We start from the raw sequence: 19,667 nt of genomic DNA, 5'->3' as shown, positions 1-19,667 counted from the left end.
ACTTCCATATTTAGCAGTTCTTATATGAACTATTTAAGCATTGTTTGGGATTCTACTGTAAGCTCCTTACCTAAATGACTGCTGTTTGAAATAGAGAAGCATTTAGCACATCTATTTCCAAGTTTCTAAGTCCCAATGCCTGCTGGATGTTAAGCTTTCTTTGGAAGCATAAGAAAGAAACAAATAGATTTTGATAAGAAATGATGGAAAGGGCATACATATGGTGACACCATGTTGTTTCTCCTTCAGAGATTACTAGATAAAACGAACAAATCAGATTTCTGTGCTGGAAAAGTTCTCATTGGACTTGTAACACACTTGTGAAAACATTGGCCTGAGGTCAGTGTTTTGATAGAAGTTGGTTGGCCTTCCCAGGATATAATACCTTTTGCCCTTTGTATATACACTTGGCTCCTAAGTCAACAGAAAAGCTTCTCTTTGCCTAAGGACACTCTAACAACTATGGATTATCCCTCACTAGCAGTCTAAGTAGAAAAATCTACTGCCTTATACAGAAAATGTCTCAGTCCTTTAAGAAGGCTAAAAGTGAAGTGAAATGAAAGCTTAAAAAAGTACATTTTGAAAAGAGCAAGCTTATTTGGTTGAATTTACAGAATGAATTTTGTGGAGAGTTTTAAGTTTTCAGTAGTCTTCTCTTGCCTCTCTTTCCATTTTAAACCCAGACATGTAAAAAGAGAAAATTATGAAAGGCAAAGTTTCTTTAGGGAACCCAGATATTGCACTTTTATAGTGAAAGTGCATATCTTAAAGGCAATGAATGAATGGACTTTATTGATACTTTTACTAGACTGCAGTGGGCCTGCACAATACCATTTGTTGAACAAATTCACAAGCCTATTATCTCTATGGTACAAAACAAAACAAAACAAAAAACAAAAAACAAGGAGCATTTGAGTAATCATTTAAATATGTTCTGGGCTACTTTTTAAAAATAGGTGATCAATTTCTTTTATGTTTATATTATTTCTTCATGCTTCCCTTTACCTAAAATTGATTATTTCTTTATAACAAAGTAGTACAGTTAAGCAAAGCAAACTGACACTTTTGACTGTAGATGATATTATTTGCCTCTTTCCAAACTAGGAGTCTACCACCTCACTGGAAGTTTCTATTATTTCATTAGTGTTCTGGAGTCAAATTTGTTTTTTTACTTTACTTTTTTTTTGTCATGATTGTGTATTTTGTTCTCTTGGTCTTGCTTATTTACCTCTGTATCAGTTCATCCAGCCATTCGTAAGCTTTTTTGAAATACTCATATCCATTTTTTTTTTGGAGTAAATATATTCTGTTATATTTACATGCAACAATCTATTAAGCAGGTGACTAATTGGTGGAAACCCAACTTGTTCTGTCTTTTCTATTAGCCTCTCAAAAGCTCTTATAAATATATATATATATATATATATATATATATATATATATATATATATATATATATATATGACATTCTTCAGGTAACTTCCCAGGAATGATATCTCTAGTTGAAAGTATAAAGCAGTTTCCTCCTCCTCCTCCTCCTCTTTCTCCTCCTCCTTCTTCTTCTCCCTTTTACCACCATCACCACCATCATCTTCCTCCTTCTCCTCCTCCTGCTCCTGCTGCTGCAGCTCCTGCTTCTACTCCCGTTCCCTTGGAGCGGTCCATCCTGGTGCCTCTTTTGTGAAGCGGAGGCTGAGGATATTCCCGGACTCGCCATGGCGGACGAAAAGCCTAAGGAAGGAGTCAAGACTGAAAACAATGACCACATTAATTTGAAGGTGGCAGGGCAAGATGGGTCGGTGGTGCAATTTAAGATTAAGAGGCACACACGATTTAGTAAACTAATGAAAGCCTATTGTGAACGACAGGGTTTGTCAATGAGGCAGATCAGATTCTGATTTGATGGACAACCAATCAATGAAACAGACACACCTGCACAATTGGAAACGGAGAATGACGATACAATTGATGTATTCCAGCAGCAGACAGGAGGCATTTACTAAAGAAAACATGCAACTCTACTCCAGAACTGTGCTCCCAAGGAGAACAATGCATTCACAATTAGAAAACCAAGATTTGGTTCATCCACATCCTGACTACTGCAGTATAGTTTTCTCTCTTCTTTATCCCTTCCCCCATTCCTATATTGTACATAAAGTAACTGGTGTATGTGCACAGGCATAATGCGTATTTTTTTTTTTTTAACTAAATGGCCGATGGTATGTTTTGATCAACATCAAATGGAGATGGGGAGGGAAAAAAACAAACTGGTTCTGTGAAAATATCCCTTTTCTCCATTAGTGGCATGCTCATTCAACTTTATCTTTATATTCCAGTAAGTTATTTTGCTCTCACTGTTTAACAACAACAACAACAAAAAACCACCAAAAATTCCTTGTATACCTTGTTTGAGTGGATAATTTCAATGTTTTTCTTTTATCATTGTAAAACCAAGGACGATTTTATAACTTTTTTTGTACGTAGCTGTTACATGTAGGGCAATCTCTGTTTCTCAGTAGGGATAAATTACTATAAAAAATTGATCCTAGATAGTTCTCCCTTCAAGTCAAGCATCTTGTTGTTTAAATAAACTTCTTGTTTAAAATAAAAAAAAAAAAGAATGTATAAAGCAGGTTTGTGACTTTTCAATGTATTTTCAAACTGTCTTCCAATATGGTTTAACCTGATAACAATCATTTGCCTCCAAATATAAATTTATATGAAACTACAAAAAATAGAAATCATATTTAATAACAATACTAAATAAATATTGTGTTGCAGCAACAACAAATTTATGTGATGATCAACTGTGATGGACTTGGCTTTTTTCAACAAGGAGATGATCCAGGTCAATTTCAGTAGACTTGTAATGGAAAGAATCATCTGTATCTAGAGAGAGGACTATGGGCACTGAATGTGGATCACAGCATAGTATTTTCAACTTTTTTTGTGGTTGGTTGCTTGCTTTAATTTTCTCCTATTTTGATCTGATTTTTCTTGTGCCACATGATAAATGTGGAAATATGTTTAGAAGAATTGTACATGTTTAACCTAAAAAAAGGGATTATGTTCAGTTCTCCTGGCAAAATAAAGTCTGTCTGATGTAATTTAGCAAATTCATTTGGGTCCTTTGGATCTACACTCAAACATCAAGGTCTTTGAGTTATTCAGATTAATGAACACGATTGGACTGCATTAATGCTAATAATGTAATGGAAGATTTAAGGAAGCTTAAATATGTGTATTCATTGAGCTTTGAACTGAATTGTTCTTCAAATAAATGATCACTGATTTCAGGAATAGTTTGCCCATATGAGAATCATGAGATTTAGCTCTGGGTGAAAATGAAAGAGTGTAGGGAGTCAACAAAGTCAATAGTTAAAGGAAACAAATGAGTTCACGTTAACTTCATATATCAACTTAACAGTGACTGATAATAGCTACAATTCCTTTAGTGCCATGGTTTAATTTTGCTAAATTAGGGCTTCCAAAACACACTTTTTCATTAAAGCTTTGAAGAGACATCAATAACTTGAAAGTTTTCTTATCTCTCTCTGTCCCTCCCTGCCCCCCTTCAACTCTTCCTAAGGTATTATTTTATTTTAAACAAGTGTTTTAAAGCACCTATTATATGTGTGGCACTATGCTAAATTTTTTACAAATATTACCATATTTGATTTTTCACAATAACCTTAGGAAGTAGGTATTATTATTATTATCTCAATTTTGCAGATGAGGAAACTGTGGCTGGCAATGGATTTCTCCAGGTCAGATGGATAGTAATAAACTGAGGCTGGAAGAGGCTCCATTTACTTGTTCTACCAACCTGCCTAATATCATGTCTCCTTTTCCTTTAAAAAATACAGATAAAAGGACAGAAAAAAGAAAGGATTTACAGAACATTTTGGTTAGTGGATATCTTCTCACATTCATCAAATTAAAAAAACAACATATACAGTTTAGGATTTTCTGTAAATGGTCTAGAGTCTGAAGAATAAGAGGAGTAAAGACAGAAAAGATGAACTACTAAACTTTTTTGTTTTGTTTTATTTTCATTCTAAATTTGTGATTTCATTATTGCAGGGATGATGAGACATTAAGCAAATAGATAACTATTCTGAGACCATGAGAGGGCGAATGACTTGCTCAAAGTCACCTATGCAAGATCTGTCAGAGGCAGGATTTAAATATAATTCTTTCTGATGCTGAGGTGAGTTCTCGAGCCCCTGTGCAACCCAGACTCTCTCTTAAACTTAATAGTCAACAGATTCTTTGGAATCTTTGCTTCGTTTTAAGATGGTAGGCTGGGTGCAGGGACTGAAATTAGAATAGCAGTTCTATTCTATACCTAGCAGTTATGTAAAATGGGGATAATAATAGCTCCTGACTCACAGGGTTTTGGTGAGGCTTAAATGTTATTATGTCTTAAAGATTTCTACATATCAGATATGCTTATGATGGCTCCTTTATAGAATTCCATGACAAAATTGCTGTCAAGAAGTACCTTGCAAACTTTAGTGTTGCAATAGTGTGAATTAATATTATTATTACTTTCTGGGCACCTAAGTATACTAGCTATGTGACCCTGAACAAGTCACTTAACCCTATTTGTTTCTTCCTCTGTAAAATGAGCTGGAGGATAAGACAAATTAGTCCAGTATGTTTGACAAGAAAACCTCAAATGAGGTCATGAAAAGTTGGACATGACCGAAATGACGGAACAACAATACTTTCTGGAAATTTAAAAAACAAACAAACAAAGAACTGAATAGAATCTTTTCTGGTAATCTTTTGTAGTACTAATAATTCAGTATAACAGGAAAGGGACTTTTTCATCGGCAATCATCTGTCTTCTCAGGAATTTAGTCTCTCTGTTCATTCATGTTCATTTTCCTCCTGTCTTCTTTTTCCTTCCTAGATACCTACAAAAAAATTTGCCTTAAACAGCAAATTATACAATATCCCCATTTTTTTCAAGTTCTTCTCCTCTTCACATTCCTTCCCTCTTCCACAATCCAAATCCTAAAGCAGCCAATTCCTCCCCTTACTTCTCATTAATTTTCCAACTTCTTACTGATTTGGATGCAACCACTCAATAAAAACTGCTTCTCCAACTAGCTCTTAAGTGTCAAATTAATGGGCTTTTCTTAGCCTTTATTCTGTCTGCCCTTGCTTTTTGACAATGGCAATCCACTTTTCCTCCTTGTGATATTCTTTTTTCCATGTGCTGACTTCTGTGATGTTGCTGTCTCTTGGTTTTCTTCTTAATTGTGCCTTGTTCCCTTTAGGTGCTTTTTGTGGGATTAAATATCTACTTTTCTTGCGTATTCCACAGAGTTTGGTCATGGTCTCTCTGTCTCTGCTTCTCTCTCTATACCTTCTTTCTCTGTGATTTCATCTGCTGGAGCCCCAGTTCTTAAATTTAGAATTATAGTTGTTATGATGCTTGGCTAGGGTTGGAATGAAATGAGAACTTCATAATATATTTAACTTCCAACAGAGCCATTTACTTACGATAAAACAGAAAAGAAATTAAGGAAAAGTGTAACACTAGTGTATATGAAACTGAATTTATGTGGCATATTTTTAAGTACATAATACCTTTAACATCATAATAACAAAATTGCTTTGCTTGTCCATGTTCCATTCTGAATTTTCTTCTAACCTATTCTAGGTATATTTTAGTATTTCATTAACATTCTTTTCTTTCTTTCTTTTTCCCATCATCATCACTAACCAATATATATCTGCCCTGTGCCAAAAAGATGTTCTTTTTGTAAGGGGACTTAAACTTATTTGTAACTTTACATGTATACTGATTTGTAACAAATAAGTCTAATCAAACAAAACAGAATATTAGTTATTTAGTTTTGTATCTCTTATCTATCACTTTACTGCCACTTATGGGAAACAAGATTGATCATCAGTCTTTGGGAGTCCTGGTTGGTCATTGAATTAATCAGAATTCTGGAGGTTTTCATAGTTGTCTTTCATTACTTTATTGCGGTATTAGTAAAACTTGTTCTCCTAGTTCTTCAAACTTTACTCTGTGTTAGTGCATACTGGTTTCCCACCTAGTATTTATATTTCATTGCTTAATTGTGTCTAACTTTTTGCAACTCCATTTGGAATTTTCTTGGCAGAGATACTGGAGTGGGTTGCTATTTCCTTTTCCAACTCATTTTACAGAGGAAGAAACTAAAACAAATGGATTAAAGGAGTTGCTCAGGATCACACAGTTAGTGTCTGAGACCAGATTTGAATTCAGGGAGATAAATCTTACTCCAAACTAGAACTCTTATCTACTGCACCACCCTTTAATGTCTGCCCCATCATTCAAGGTCTTTTAAAAACTAAATCCCAGCCACACTGTACAAGTAGGGATTTGATGAACTCAATAATCCATATCCTGTGAAAAATCAGGTCTTTTCCATAAGCTCTTTCTCAGGCCTAGTAGGCTCTGGTTCTTCATCTCGACTTTAGTCCTTGACTTCTTTCCAGCTCACCTTAGGAATTAATGGTCTCCATAGAAATTTTGGTTATTCTTCCTAATATGTTTTTCCTTCACTTTTATATTGTTTTATATGGGAGAGCTCCTGCACTTGTAAATTCATCCATATAAGGTGATCTCAGATTTAAAAAGTTCTACCAATTTAGTACAATTTATTGTCTGGAAGAGTACTAGGACATTGAGAGGTTAATAATTTACTTGGGGTTCCACAATCAGTATGTATCAGAAACAAGACTTGACCATAAGTCTTTTTGTATCAGGATTATGTCATATTGATTTATGCAAGTACACTTAGATGAAAAGGGCAGCTTGCAGTCACAGTGGATAGAATGCTAGGCAGGGATCAGGAAAACTCATCTTTCAGAATTCAAATCTGGCCTCAGAAACTTACAAGGTAGGTGATCTTGGATAAGATACTTAACTCCTGTCTGCCTCAGTTTCCTCATCTGTAAAATGATCTGGAGAAGGAAATAGCAAAGCATTTCACTGTCTCTCCCAAGAAAACTCCAATTTGGGTCATGAAAGAGTCAGACATGACTGAAAATGACTGAATAACAACCCTTTTGGGAAAGAAACTTGAAAAAAATGAATGGGGGAGGCCTGCCCCAGGAGACCTGGGATAAAGTCCTATCTCTGATATATACTAGCAGTGTGACCATAAAAAATCATAAACTCACTTCTTACCTGGCTGTATTACTTTGAGACTTCTCTCATTGACTTCTCTACCATGTCTCTGGAAGTTAATTACTGGGATAACCTCATTATCCTGTAAGATCTCATCATCCTTGGCAATCTATTTCATTACTACCCTCTCTGCTTCTCTGGTTGGAGTTTGGGGCTATGAACTTTAAACTCCAATTTAAGGAGAGAGCTCATTTACACATCCCATTTCCCACCTGACTGAACTACCTTGGGATTTTTCTCTCTAGTTTCTCTCTGCCCCCACATCCATTTTCTTCTTCTTCTCTCTCCCACTGATCTCCCTTCCTCCCTGCTTTTCAGCTTTCTTTTTATTTTGTATTTCTCCATTAAATTGTAAGTTCTTCAGGGTAGGGATTTTCTTTTCCTGTATTTATTTCTCCAGTGCTTACAGTGTCTGGCATATGGTAGGTACTTAAACATTTGTAGACTATTGACTTAGCTTTTAGTACCCAGTCAACTCTATTAAGACAATAAGTTTCAAAGAGGGTGCTAACCTACATTGACAACAAGAAAAGTTACTTAGCTTTTGAACTAGAGATTCCATTGAGAAAGCCATGTCCCAAAGAAATTATTGATGATAAGACCCACATATCCAAAATGGTGCATGGCAGTAGCTAAACATGTTAATCAAATGTGGCAGCCAAATATATGCTACCATATTGTCAATTATTATTGTCATTATTTATGATAATGAATAATTTGGGGAGTAAATATACTTTTTAAAGGAGTTTGTATGTTTGTTGGAAAATATCTGTAGCATTAAAATCTACTATATCAGAGTATTCAGTATTTTTATTTTTTAGAGATAAGAAAACTGAAACAGACAGAGGTTAAATCACTTCCTATGGTCACTTGGTAAGTGTCTGAGGCAAGATTTTACTTTAGGTAGTTCTTATTCCAAGTCCAATACTCTGCTGTACCACCTAATCTAAAATTTTAGACATACTTTATATTCTTTTCAGTTTCCTTTGTTCTTTAAAAAATTTTTTCTTAAGTAAAATGTTTGCTAATTGTTAGAAACTCTTAAGCCTAATATCTTTATTTTTAAGAACTCTTATTTTGGAGACCATCTACAGGATGCCTCTATTTCTCTAGCTGTATGAAACAAATGAAAGATAATGGTAATATCACCTTCATTTGACTAAAGTAAACAAAAGGCAGGTAACTTTTCACTTTTTGTGAGAAGAAATAGTCACTGAAGGTTATGAAATCTTTTTAATGGATTCCATGTTTGGAGATGTAGCATATAGTAATGGAGAGTGAGTTCTCCTTAGAAGTCAGATTACTTGGTCTCTGACATATACTGGCTGTGTGACCAATGGTTAAGTCTGTTTGGTTTCTCAATTCTTCAGACAGCTCTCTGAGACCATGGATACCAATCTGGACTTCAATTTTTTTTTCTTTTTATTCATTCATTCACTTATTTTTTTGGCAAGGCAATTATGGTTAAGTAACTTGTCCATAGTCACATAGCTAGGAAGTTTAAAGTGTCTGAAGCCAGATTTGAACTCAGGTCTTCCTGACTCCAAGGCCAGTGCTCTATCTACTGCACCCCTCACTGCCCCTAGACTTTTTTTTTAAAAAGGTATTATTTTAAATTTTCTTTAGGTATAACAAAAAATAAACTAAAACATTGAAGGGTTACACTAAAACAGTATTCTGTATACTTAAAGCATTTTATACTTAAAGAAGAGAGAGGAAGGATGAATGGGGTTCTTTTGCTTTGCCTTTGTCTATTGACCTAACATTGTCAGACTTAATGGTAAACAAAAATTCAGGCAGTCTCATCATCTCTGGCAATAGGTGCTAGCAACTCCCATGAAGGTTGACCTTTGCTGCTGGGATGAAAATTAGCATTGTCAGCTTCTGAAAGGAGAAATTTATAACAGCAGCAGGACAAAGTAAGCAGGAAACAAGCATCATAACAACTATAATTGTAAAGTTAGAGAGTGAGGCTCCAGCCTTCCTAATTGAAAGCAGTTGGTAGAACTGGCCTATTGCCTCTGGACAGGAGGTCATGAAAAGGACCTGAAAAGGGGCTGGAGGTGATTAAAGTAGTAACATTCAAGTCCATCCCTTTTTCTACTCATTTCACTTATTCTTGGGAACATGTAGTTGACCACAGTATTTGCTTTTTAAAAAGCAGAGTGAAAAAAGAAGATAAAATTAATCGCTTATTTCTAGAAATTCTGGATGGTAAAATTTAGTGACAAAAGGAAGCCCTTGAATTGACAATACTTGAGTTTAGGGGGAAAAAGTAGCAGCATTGTTGGACATTCAATTTTATAATGATTTAGTTTACTTTTAAAAATGGGCGAGCAACATATTATATGGTAGGAATATTTATGAAAGGAATATTATAGTGAGCAAAAAAAAAAAAAAACTAGCCCTAATACATAAGGTGGTGGTATGAGATAGCAGAGTAGTGGACTTAGAGTACAGTTTTGGAGCCTTAGATTCAAATCTTCTGTCACCCTCCAGCTGTGTGATTATGAGGAAGTCTTAAGAAACCTTTACAACTGTAATTGTGAAAGTAAAGAGGGTTTTTACACTGAGAAAAATTCAAAATCTATAATATATTTTTCATTTTATTGGTCCTTAAGTCACAGGTCATATTATTGTCATCTTTAAGACAGGAGAAAATGAATTCTTGCAGGAAAGAACAATAAAATTTAATCTTATTCTATTCTGCACATAGAAAGGAAGTTCTTTATGAACCTTTATTAGCCCTTTTCTTTTCATTTTTAATTTTGAAGTATGAATCCTTTCCAATAAAGTAGTGACCAAGTTTGACATCTAGGTATGCTGCCTAAAATTTTGAAGGTGCTTGTTAACCATCATTCTAATCAACATTTTAATTATTTTGTAAAAATGTCCTTTGCCTCAAATCTCTACCCACAAAAATGTTAAAAATATTCCTCCAAGGACACAAATCTGACTGAATCTAGAATCAAATATAAACTAATCTGCTTTACTCTTCAAGGTTTTCACAACCCAACCCCAACCTAGCTTTCTTATTTGGTTCTTAAAACAACTCTGTGAAGTATGTAGTATTATCCTAATTATACAGATGAGAGAATGGAGATTGAAAAGGAAGAAATGAATTGCTCAGGACCACATATCTAATAGGTATCTGAGCCAAAATTTCAACTGATGTTTTCTTAGCAGCATTCTATCCAATGAGACACCTAAATACAGAATAAACACAAGCTATATAATATAACTACCTTATACAAATATAAGGTAGTTAGTGAGGGAAGGTTTTAGCATGTTGGGAATCAGGAAAGATGACAAAGTAGTCCTTGAGCACTACTTGAAGGAAGCAAGAGATTCTATGAGGAGGAAATGAGTTGTGAGCTCATTCCTGGCATGGAGGGACAGCTAATTCAATAGAATGGAAATAAAAGATGAAATGTCTGTGATATGTGAAAATCAGAAAGAAGGTCAGTTAACTGCATCATGGGATGAAGGAAGGGGAGTGACTTACACTGAAACTAGGAATTAAGTTGTGAAGGCTTTTAAAACTGAAGCAGATTTTTGATGCCAGAATTGGTCAGATTTGTGTCCTGGGAAGATAATCTTTGTTAAATGGGATTAGATAAATGTTTTTAAAAAAGCCATTCTACCAATCTAAATTAAAGGTGATTATCTGAACTAAGATGATGACTATGAGAATATAGACAAAGCTTTGAATGGAGTGGATAGAACACTGGACTGAGAACCGGGGAGATTCATCTTTGTGAATTCAAATCCTGATTCAGGTACTTACTATTAATGTGACTCTGGCCAAGAATATGAACTCAGTTTTCTCATCTGCAAAATGAACAAGAAAAGGAAATTATGAGAACCACTATAATATCTTTGCCAAGAAAACTACAAAGGGGGTCATGATTTGGATACAACTGAGCCCCAATAACTATATATTTGTATAACACACACAAATACACACACACACACACACACACACACACACACACACACACGATTACCTAATCCTACCTACTTCAAGGGAATTATATAATGTCACACAGGCAACAAGTATCAGGGTGGTGATTTGAAGCCAGATCTTCTGACTCCAAAGCCATTATTCTTTCTTTTGCATCTTGTTACCTTGTAGATTAGTCATTCTTAAATCAGCTCTCTACAATAAGACTACTGATCTGGTGGAATAAAGACCAAAATTAGTATAAAGCTAGAAGAAACAATGAAAATGAAAAAAAAAAGTTGTACAATTAACATAGCTCGATCCTGTCCTAATCAAAGGTATTACTACTAATAAAATATCAATAATGAACAGAAGTACAAAGATACAGCCTATAGTAATTTCATAGGGAAATTTAAACAATGTAAATTAATTGCCAGAACAAAGAGACCAAAAAAAGCTTAGGATGTGTTTTCCGTAGCAAATGCTTTACTTACTTGCCAAACAGAAAACCAGAGCAGTTCAGAATAAAAATTCATTTGTAGAGTCTTTGAGAGAAGAATGATCGGAGATTATTAGCAGAGGATAGCAGACAAAACAGAGAAAAGCAGAAGATAAAACCAGTTTAGATAAAGCTTACTTCTTGTTTTATATTTTTAAAAATGATCTTGGTACAGTAAAATACCACCTTACAGGTTTTCTTAGAACAGGATTTATTTCATCCATTTATCAAAATTATTAAAAATTCCTTGAAAAGATGTAACAACAAAGATAGTTTTATTTGACATCCTCCTCTCCATAAATGCCAGAGAAGAATATCAAACAGGGAGATTTATTATTTATTCTAACCACGATGGAGTCAATTCCCGTATAGATTCTCATTTGATAAGGAATTATCTATGGATGATGAAGTCATCTAGATGCTCCTAGTTGGTTTCATGTTATTCATTTCAGACTCCAGAACATTATACTGTCTGCTGGTAGAAGCCAGTAACCACCCTAAAGAGTTGGGCTTAATCATCCCCAACAGAAAAAAAAAACAAGAGGATGAAGAATATGTACTGTAGAGATCATGACAGGAAGTTAGACAGGGCAACTTAAGACCTTGTCCATCAAAAGACTTGCTGGGACAAGCAAATGAACAGGAAATTTAACCTAGAATTAAGCTGAAGGAAATCAGGCTAGAATGCCTTCAGGATATTTCAGAGCTCCTTTAATAACTCCAACTTCTGTCAGAAGCAAGACCTATCTTTTACATACTAATGTTAGTGTTGCTACAAGATTGCATGACATAGGAAACTTTAGTCTTTTTGGAATTAAAAAAAATGTGTCATATAGAAGGTAAGGGAGTGGAACACGCTAGATGTGAAGAGCTTGCAACATGTAGCAAATAAGGAACTTTGGAGAAGAACTAAAATAATCAGGGAACTGTGGAACTAAGAAGAAGATGGATTATTCACTTAGGAAGAGCATAATATAACAGAGCGATAGCCTTAACACTTCAGTGTTCTACTTATGATGGCAGAAGAAACTGGGAAAGGTTCTTGGACCTGAAAGTACTGCCCTCTCTCTCCCCTTACATACATATCACCATTATAAACTTGTGGTAGTAGGAGATGACAGTTGCATGGGAAGAGAAAGCTTCTATGAGTTCTGATCTGTATCATTAGAGGAAACATTCAAATCAATGAGATCACATATACTTGGAAATTCATCCAAATCTTTCCCTCCTGGAATCCAGTCCAAACAATGGGCCTTTGAATCAGATGCTTGAATTAAGGAAAAGACTCTGCTGCTTATGATACATAGAGGCCATTTTGATTCAAAACTCTCCTTGCCTCTTCAAACGACAGTAGATGGAGGGGAAGGCACACTCTTTGGACATTGATTCTTGGATAGGACTTAGAATAAAGAAGGTGTGTTGTTTCCTAATAAAATTTTTTCACCTGTTCTTGCAAAGATAAGTGTGATTATTGGAAACCTTCTAACAGACCTGAATGGAAGTAGGTGGGACTTTAATGACCAATATTTTCTGAAGAATCTCTCTTCTTCTTTAAAATGTACTTTTTATCTTCAGACTGCTTCTAGTGGGCAGAAAAGCAAATTCACCTGTTTTCTCTGTCTCTGTCTCTCTGTCTCTGTCTGTCTCTGTGTCTCTGTCTCTGTCTCTCTCTCTCTCTCTCTCTCTCTCTGAGTCACTCTGTCTCTCTTTGTCTCTGTCTCTGCCTCTGTCTTACTCTCTGTCTCTTTTATTTTAGGTATTTGGAAGCCCATGAGGCCTCATCTTAAGGTAGGCTTAACTGGATCTAGGAAAGATAACTCAATCACATCCTTTTTATTGCTTTGCTTATGTGCCTTGCACTTTGGGGGTAACTCTACCATAAAGTGGAATCTACCCTTTTTATTTTCATAAGGTCTTTTAAAAGTACAGATATATTTGGACAAGATTACAAATGAGTGGCATATCTTCATGAATTTCATAGGAGAATGTAGTGTTGATTAGAAAAATAAATAGTAACTCCAGAAATGATAGATTTATAATCTCAAGGGCCAAAGAGACTTCAAATGAAAATCTAAAGTCCCAGTGGAATTTTAAGCATATGAATCTTGTTCTGAAAAATCATAAATTCACATCTGCTAGAGTGGAAACATCTGTGAAATAAAACTAGATTTTTTTCATATGTTCTGGTATGAAAATGAGAACTGATCAAATGGCTTAAATTATCAGTTGCTTCTATAGTGTGAGAAAATTGAAATGTTCTCCAAATGTGTTTCTAGCTTCACAGACTACTTATGCCAAGCAACACGAATATGGCCTTTCCTTAAAAATATTACTTTTAAAGTTATAAATTTATGTGAAAAGTGATGACATATATCTGATCACATCAAAAATTCTGACACAGTGGAAAGTATTTTTTTCAGATCATGCAAGACAGTAACCAGTCACATGAAGATACAATTCATCATCTCAATGAAAGGGAAAAGCAAAGAGGACAGTGTAAATGTGACATGGAAAGCTGATCTACATGCAACATTGACTGATTTTTTTTATCGATTTTATTAGGATGATGAAATAGAATAGAAGTATAAAATATATTTCTGTGTATAGGAAATTCCAAGAAGAGGTAATTCCCTCTACCAAAGCAGATTGTCACCCTCTCTGCAATTTATGATCTTAGAATTAATTAGACCATCAAGTCATTGAGTTTACCTAGAGTCACACAACTAGTATATATAAGAAATGTGATTTGAACAGAGAACTTCAACACTCGAAGGCCAGTTCTCTATCCACTTTGTCTTGCTGCCTCTGAGTATCAGTGATAATCCTTGAAAATGGCTGTTTTATTAGCACATAAAATCTATTCTCTTCATACCTACCACTCCCTCTCCTGGGAGATTTCTTGTTCACAGAGAAAATCACTTTTTCAAAGCTCACGCTCATCAATGACTGGCTGGGGTTATGCTGCAGTTCAACTGGATCAATAGAAAGGTTCAATGAGTGATTTTATTATTCCTACCCTGCATATTTCCAACAGGCTGTTCCCCATCCTGCAGATTTTCATGGAAGAAAATGAAGGAGAAAACTAGTTTCTCTCTCTCTCTCTCTCTCTCTCTCTCTCTCTCTCTCTCTCTCTCTCTCTCTCTCTCTCTCTCTTTCTCTCTCTCTCTCTCCCCCCCACTTTGTTTCTGTCTCTCTATCTCTGTCTCTGTCTCTGTCTCTTTTTGCTCAAAACTCTCCTTCTGAAAGTAAACACAAGAAAGTTAGAGAGCAGAGCTCACTAATCTAGGCACAGCTGGGTCAAAACATGGAAATGTACCAGTAAAATTAAAAAATGGACCACCAAATATAGAAAAAACCCAAAATTTCCAGGAAGGTAAGCTGGAAATGAACTGAGAGGAAATCTAGTACAACGTGGTCCTCATCAAAAATCTCCTCTGCCTCATCCCTGACAATTGAATTATTAGCCTTTTCTTAAGATCCCAAGTGAAGAGGAATTCACTCTTTCCAGAAACAACATTGACTAGCTCATTGGAGTTTGGTGTTTCCCAGCAGAAAGAAATCCGCAGATGCTTAACTACTCTAGTCCCTGGAGATTATGAGGGTGTGATAAATAAGATAGCTCTCTCCCTGTCCTGGGGTAAAAGAAAGAAATGAAATCTTGTCAAGGGTAAGAAGTAGTACATGAACAAAAAATAATAATGGTAAAAAAAATACCTAATCCAGTGAAGGCAAAAAATACTATTGTAATGGGAAGAGAGATCTATTAGATATATCTCAATACCTATCTAATAGCCAGTGTGTGAAGGCTAATAGGTACTTCCACATGACCTAGAGAAGGCAATTCAAAAACCTACAGACTGAACGGTACCTTTCCCAGCAGAGTTTCCTCCTACCCTTTTATTGATAAAGAGGACTGGGAACAAAAGGTCACTTGAATCAGCATAACTTTCAATAACACCACCATATACATATATGTATATGTACTTGTGTATGTTTATATACAAATGTATAAAGAGAGAGAAAGCAAGACAGCAGAAAGAGAGATGCAGAAAGAGAAATAGAGACTCACACAGAGAGACACACACAGATAGAAAAGACAAAGAAAGAGGGAGAAAGAGAGGAGGGAGAGAGAGAGAAGAAAGATAGAGAGGACAGAGGGAGAGAGAGAGATAGAGATAGAGTGAGTCAGAGAAAGAGAGACAGAGACAGAGACAGAGAGACTTGCAATTTGCCAGCCCTGGCCTTTAAAACCCCTGGACAAATGAAAACAAAATGACACAAAAGATTATGATCAAAGACTTAGCTGTAAAGGACCTCAAAAGCCAACTAATCTAAATATTTCACTTTATAAATAAGGAAACTGAAGCCTGGGGCAATTATTGAGGTAGAATTTGACCACAGATCTTCTCTTCAGAGATTGCATTTTTTCCATTATACACTAAAATTTTGTAGGGTATCAATGATATGCTATTATATTGCTAAAAGTGACTAGAAAGGGACGCTCCTAACACTCAGGCTACAGATGCCATAGCAGAATGGTACAGTTGCTAAGGCTATATGGAATTGGAAGGTCTGATTTGTATTCATAAACCTAAATAATGCTTATTATATTTGTTCTTTCTTTCATGTTTTAATGTGTCCACTTTAGCAAGTCATATAACTTTTTCTGAATCTTATTTGTTAGATGATAATGCTTGCATTGTCTACCAGTCAAAGTCATTCATAGTAACCAGCTGGTAAATCTTCATTGATGGAACCCAATGATTTTTTGATCCCAATACTGATTGGCATGGAAATTTTAGTCTGCTTTGTTTTTTCCAATACAGGCAAATTTTCTTTCTTTGATATTTTGGTGGTCCTCTATACCCAGGAATTCACCATATTGGTGCCAAACATAGTGTGGATATCTAATTATCTTAGCTCTACTGCAGCTCAGAGATCCTAAACTCATGCTATTCATAGCTTCAGTCTTACCAGCAGAGGTAAATATGAACCAATCAATATTTATTAAACACTATTATGTGTCAGGTGCTGCACATTTTTGATATCTATCTATCTATCTATCTATCATCTATCTATCTAGCCAAATAGCCTAGAATTACAATTTGTGACCTACTATTTTTTTGTACAACATGAGAAATTTGTCCTCATGGAGAATTACTTTCAATATTTATAAATGAGAACATGTTTAAGATAATCCTACCTATTCAAACTTTATAAGGAATATGTCTGCACTATTTCATTTAATTGAACTTTAATAAATATATATCTGATGCCAACTACATGCAAGAGGCACATGTTTTAGAGGATCGAGAACTGATCTTGGAACCAGAAAAACTTGAGTTCACATCTTACCTCTGACACATATTAACCCTGTAACTCTATGCAAGTCATGTAACTTCTTCATGCTTTAGGTGCTAACTTGAAGTAGCAAAGAAAAGACTAAAAGATTATAAATTGCAAAGAAAATGCCAACCTGAGTTAGATTCTTCATCTGGGAGTTCCCCACACCAAAAGCTTTTGTATAAAATTAGTGCTGACAAGATTAGAAGGGAAACAATAAACTGGGAAAACATTTTTACTATCAAAGGTTCTGATAAAGGCCCTATTTCCAAAATATATAGAGAACTGGCTCTACTTTATAAGAAATCAAGCCATTTTCCATTTGATAAATGGTCAAAGGACATGAACAGACAATTTTCTTTTCTTTCTTTCTTTTTAATAGCTTTTTATTTACAAGTTATATACATGGGTAATTTTACAGCATTGACCATTGCCAAACCTTTTGTTCCAATCCTTCCCCTTCTTCCCCCCACTCCCTTCCCTAGATGGCAGGATGACCAATACATGTTAAATATATTAGAGTATAAATTAAATGCAAAATAAGTATACATGTTCAAACCATTATTTTGCTGTACAAAAAGAATTGTACTCCAAAATATTGTACAGTTAGCCTATGAAGGAAATCAAAAATGCAGGTGGGCAAAAATATAGGGATTGGGAATTTGATATAATGGTTCTTAGTCATCTCCCAGAGTTCTTTCACTGGGTATAGCTGGTTCAGTTCATTACTGCTCCATTAGAACTGATTTGGTTCATCTTATTGCTGAAGATGGCCAGGTCCATCAGAATTGATCATCATATAATATTGTTGTTGAAGTATATAATGATCTCCTGTTCCTACTTTTTTCGCTCAGCATCAGTTCATGTAAGTCTTTTCAGGTCTTTCTGAAATCATCCTGCTGGTCATTTCTTACCGAACAATAATATTCCATATCATTCATATACCACAATTTATTCAGCCATTCTCCAATTGATGGGCATCTACTCAGTTTCCAGTTCCTGGCCACTACAAAGAGGGCTGCCACAAACATTCTTGCACATACAGGTCCCTTTCCCTTCTTTAAGGTCCCTATAATGATCAATTCTGATGGATATGGCTCTCCTCAACAATGAGATGAACCAAACCAGTTCCATTTGTTTAATAATGAATAGAACCAGGGGCAGCTAGGTGGTGCAGTGGATAGAGCACTAGCCCTGGAGTCAGGAGGACCTGAGTTCAAATCTGACCTCAGACATTTAACATGTCCTAGCTGTGTGACCCTGGGCAAGTCACTTAACCCCAATTGCCTCAGCAAAATTAAAAAAAAAATAATAATGAATAGAACCAGCTACACCCAATGAAAGAACTCTGATAAATGAGTGTGAACATAGCATTTCCAATCCCTCTGTTTGTGTCCACTTGCATTTTTGATTTCCTTCACAGATTAATTGTACATTATTTAAAAGTCCAATTCTTCTTGTGCAACAAATAACTGTATGGATATGTATGCATATATTGTATTTAACACTTACTTTAACATATTTAACATGTATTGGTCTACCTGTCATCTGGGGGAGGCGGCGGGGGAAAGGAGGGGAAAAATCGGAACAAAAGGTCTTGCAAGGATCAATGCTGAAAAATTACCCATGCATATATCTTGTAAATAAAAAGCTATAATAAAAAAAGAATTATAAATTAGGATGATGCCAGTTTCCTCACTTTGGAGGCACACACTGATCAGAGAGTTTCAGAAGATGATTTTATTAAAATTAAAGAAAAATCAATGATTATACATTCTGAAATATACAAATTACAGAGCCCTAAGGACTTATATGTCTCTGAATATTTCAAAATTTTATTCTCCAATGTCTGGATTCTGGATTAAATTAAATTCAAAAAGTATTTGTTAAGCATGTATTATATGCTAAGCATGGTGCTGGAAGCTGAGAATATAAATAAATGGAAAAAATAATACTTTACTCTTAAGGAATTTATAATCTGCTGGGGATGGTAAAGGATGTATATTCAGATAAGTTTTTCCTTCTCAATTGTGTGGGAGGACTGGGAGAAGAGAAGTTTTTTTTTTTATTATCATTTGTTTTATTAAAGCCTTTTATTTTCAAAACATATATATGGATAATTTTTCAATATTAACTCCTGCAAAACCTTGTGTTCCAATTTTCCTTTTTCTTCCCCCACCTCCTTTCCAAGATGGTATGTAATCCAATATATGTTAAATACCATATAGGCATACATATTTATACACTTATCTTGCTGCACAAGAAAAATCAAATAAAAAAGGAGAAAAATGAGAAAGAAAATAGAATTCAAGCAAACAATGACAAAAAGTGTAAATGCTATGTTGTTATTCACAGTCAGTTCCCATAGTCCTCTCTCTGGGTGTGGATGGTCCCCTTCACAAGATCATTGGAACGGGACTCAATCATCTCATTGTTGAAAAGAGCCATGTCCATCAGAATTGCTCAACATATAGTCCTGTTATTGCCATGCATAATGATCTCCTGGTTCTGCTCATTTCACTCAGCATCAGTTCATGTAAGTCTCTCCAGGCCTTTCTGAAATCATCCTGCTGGTCATTTCTTACAGAACAATAATATTCCATAACTTTCATATACCATAATTTATTCAGCCATTTCCCAACTGATGGGTATCTACTCACTTTCCAGTTTCTTGCCACTACAAAGCG

At 35.2% G+C, this 19,667-nt stretch overlaps 1 pseudogene; it reads left to right on the top strand.

Annotated features, from left to right (window-relative positions):
• The first annotated feature begins 1,562 nt into the window (after positions 1-1,562).
• LOC127542103 (small ubiquitin-related modifier 2-like) lies at positions 1,563-2,184 on the top strand (annotated as a pseudogene).
• The last annotated feature ends 17,483 nt before the right edge of the window (positions 2,185-19,667 follow it).

The sequence above is a fragment of the Antechinus flavipes genome, chromosome 6 (genome assembly GCF_016432865.1).
Source record: "Antechinus flavipes isolate AdamAnt ecotype Samford, QLD, Australia chromosome 6, AdamAnt_v2, whole genome shotgun sequence".
In the NCBI taxonomy this organism is placed as follows: Eukaryota; Metazoa; Chordata; class Mammalia; order Dasyuromorphia; family Dasyuridae; genus Antechinus; species Antechinus flavipes.
This window is presented reverse-complemented; position numbering and strand designations above follow the sequence as displayed.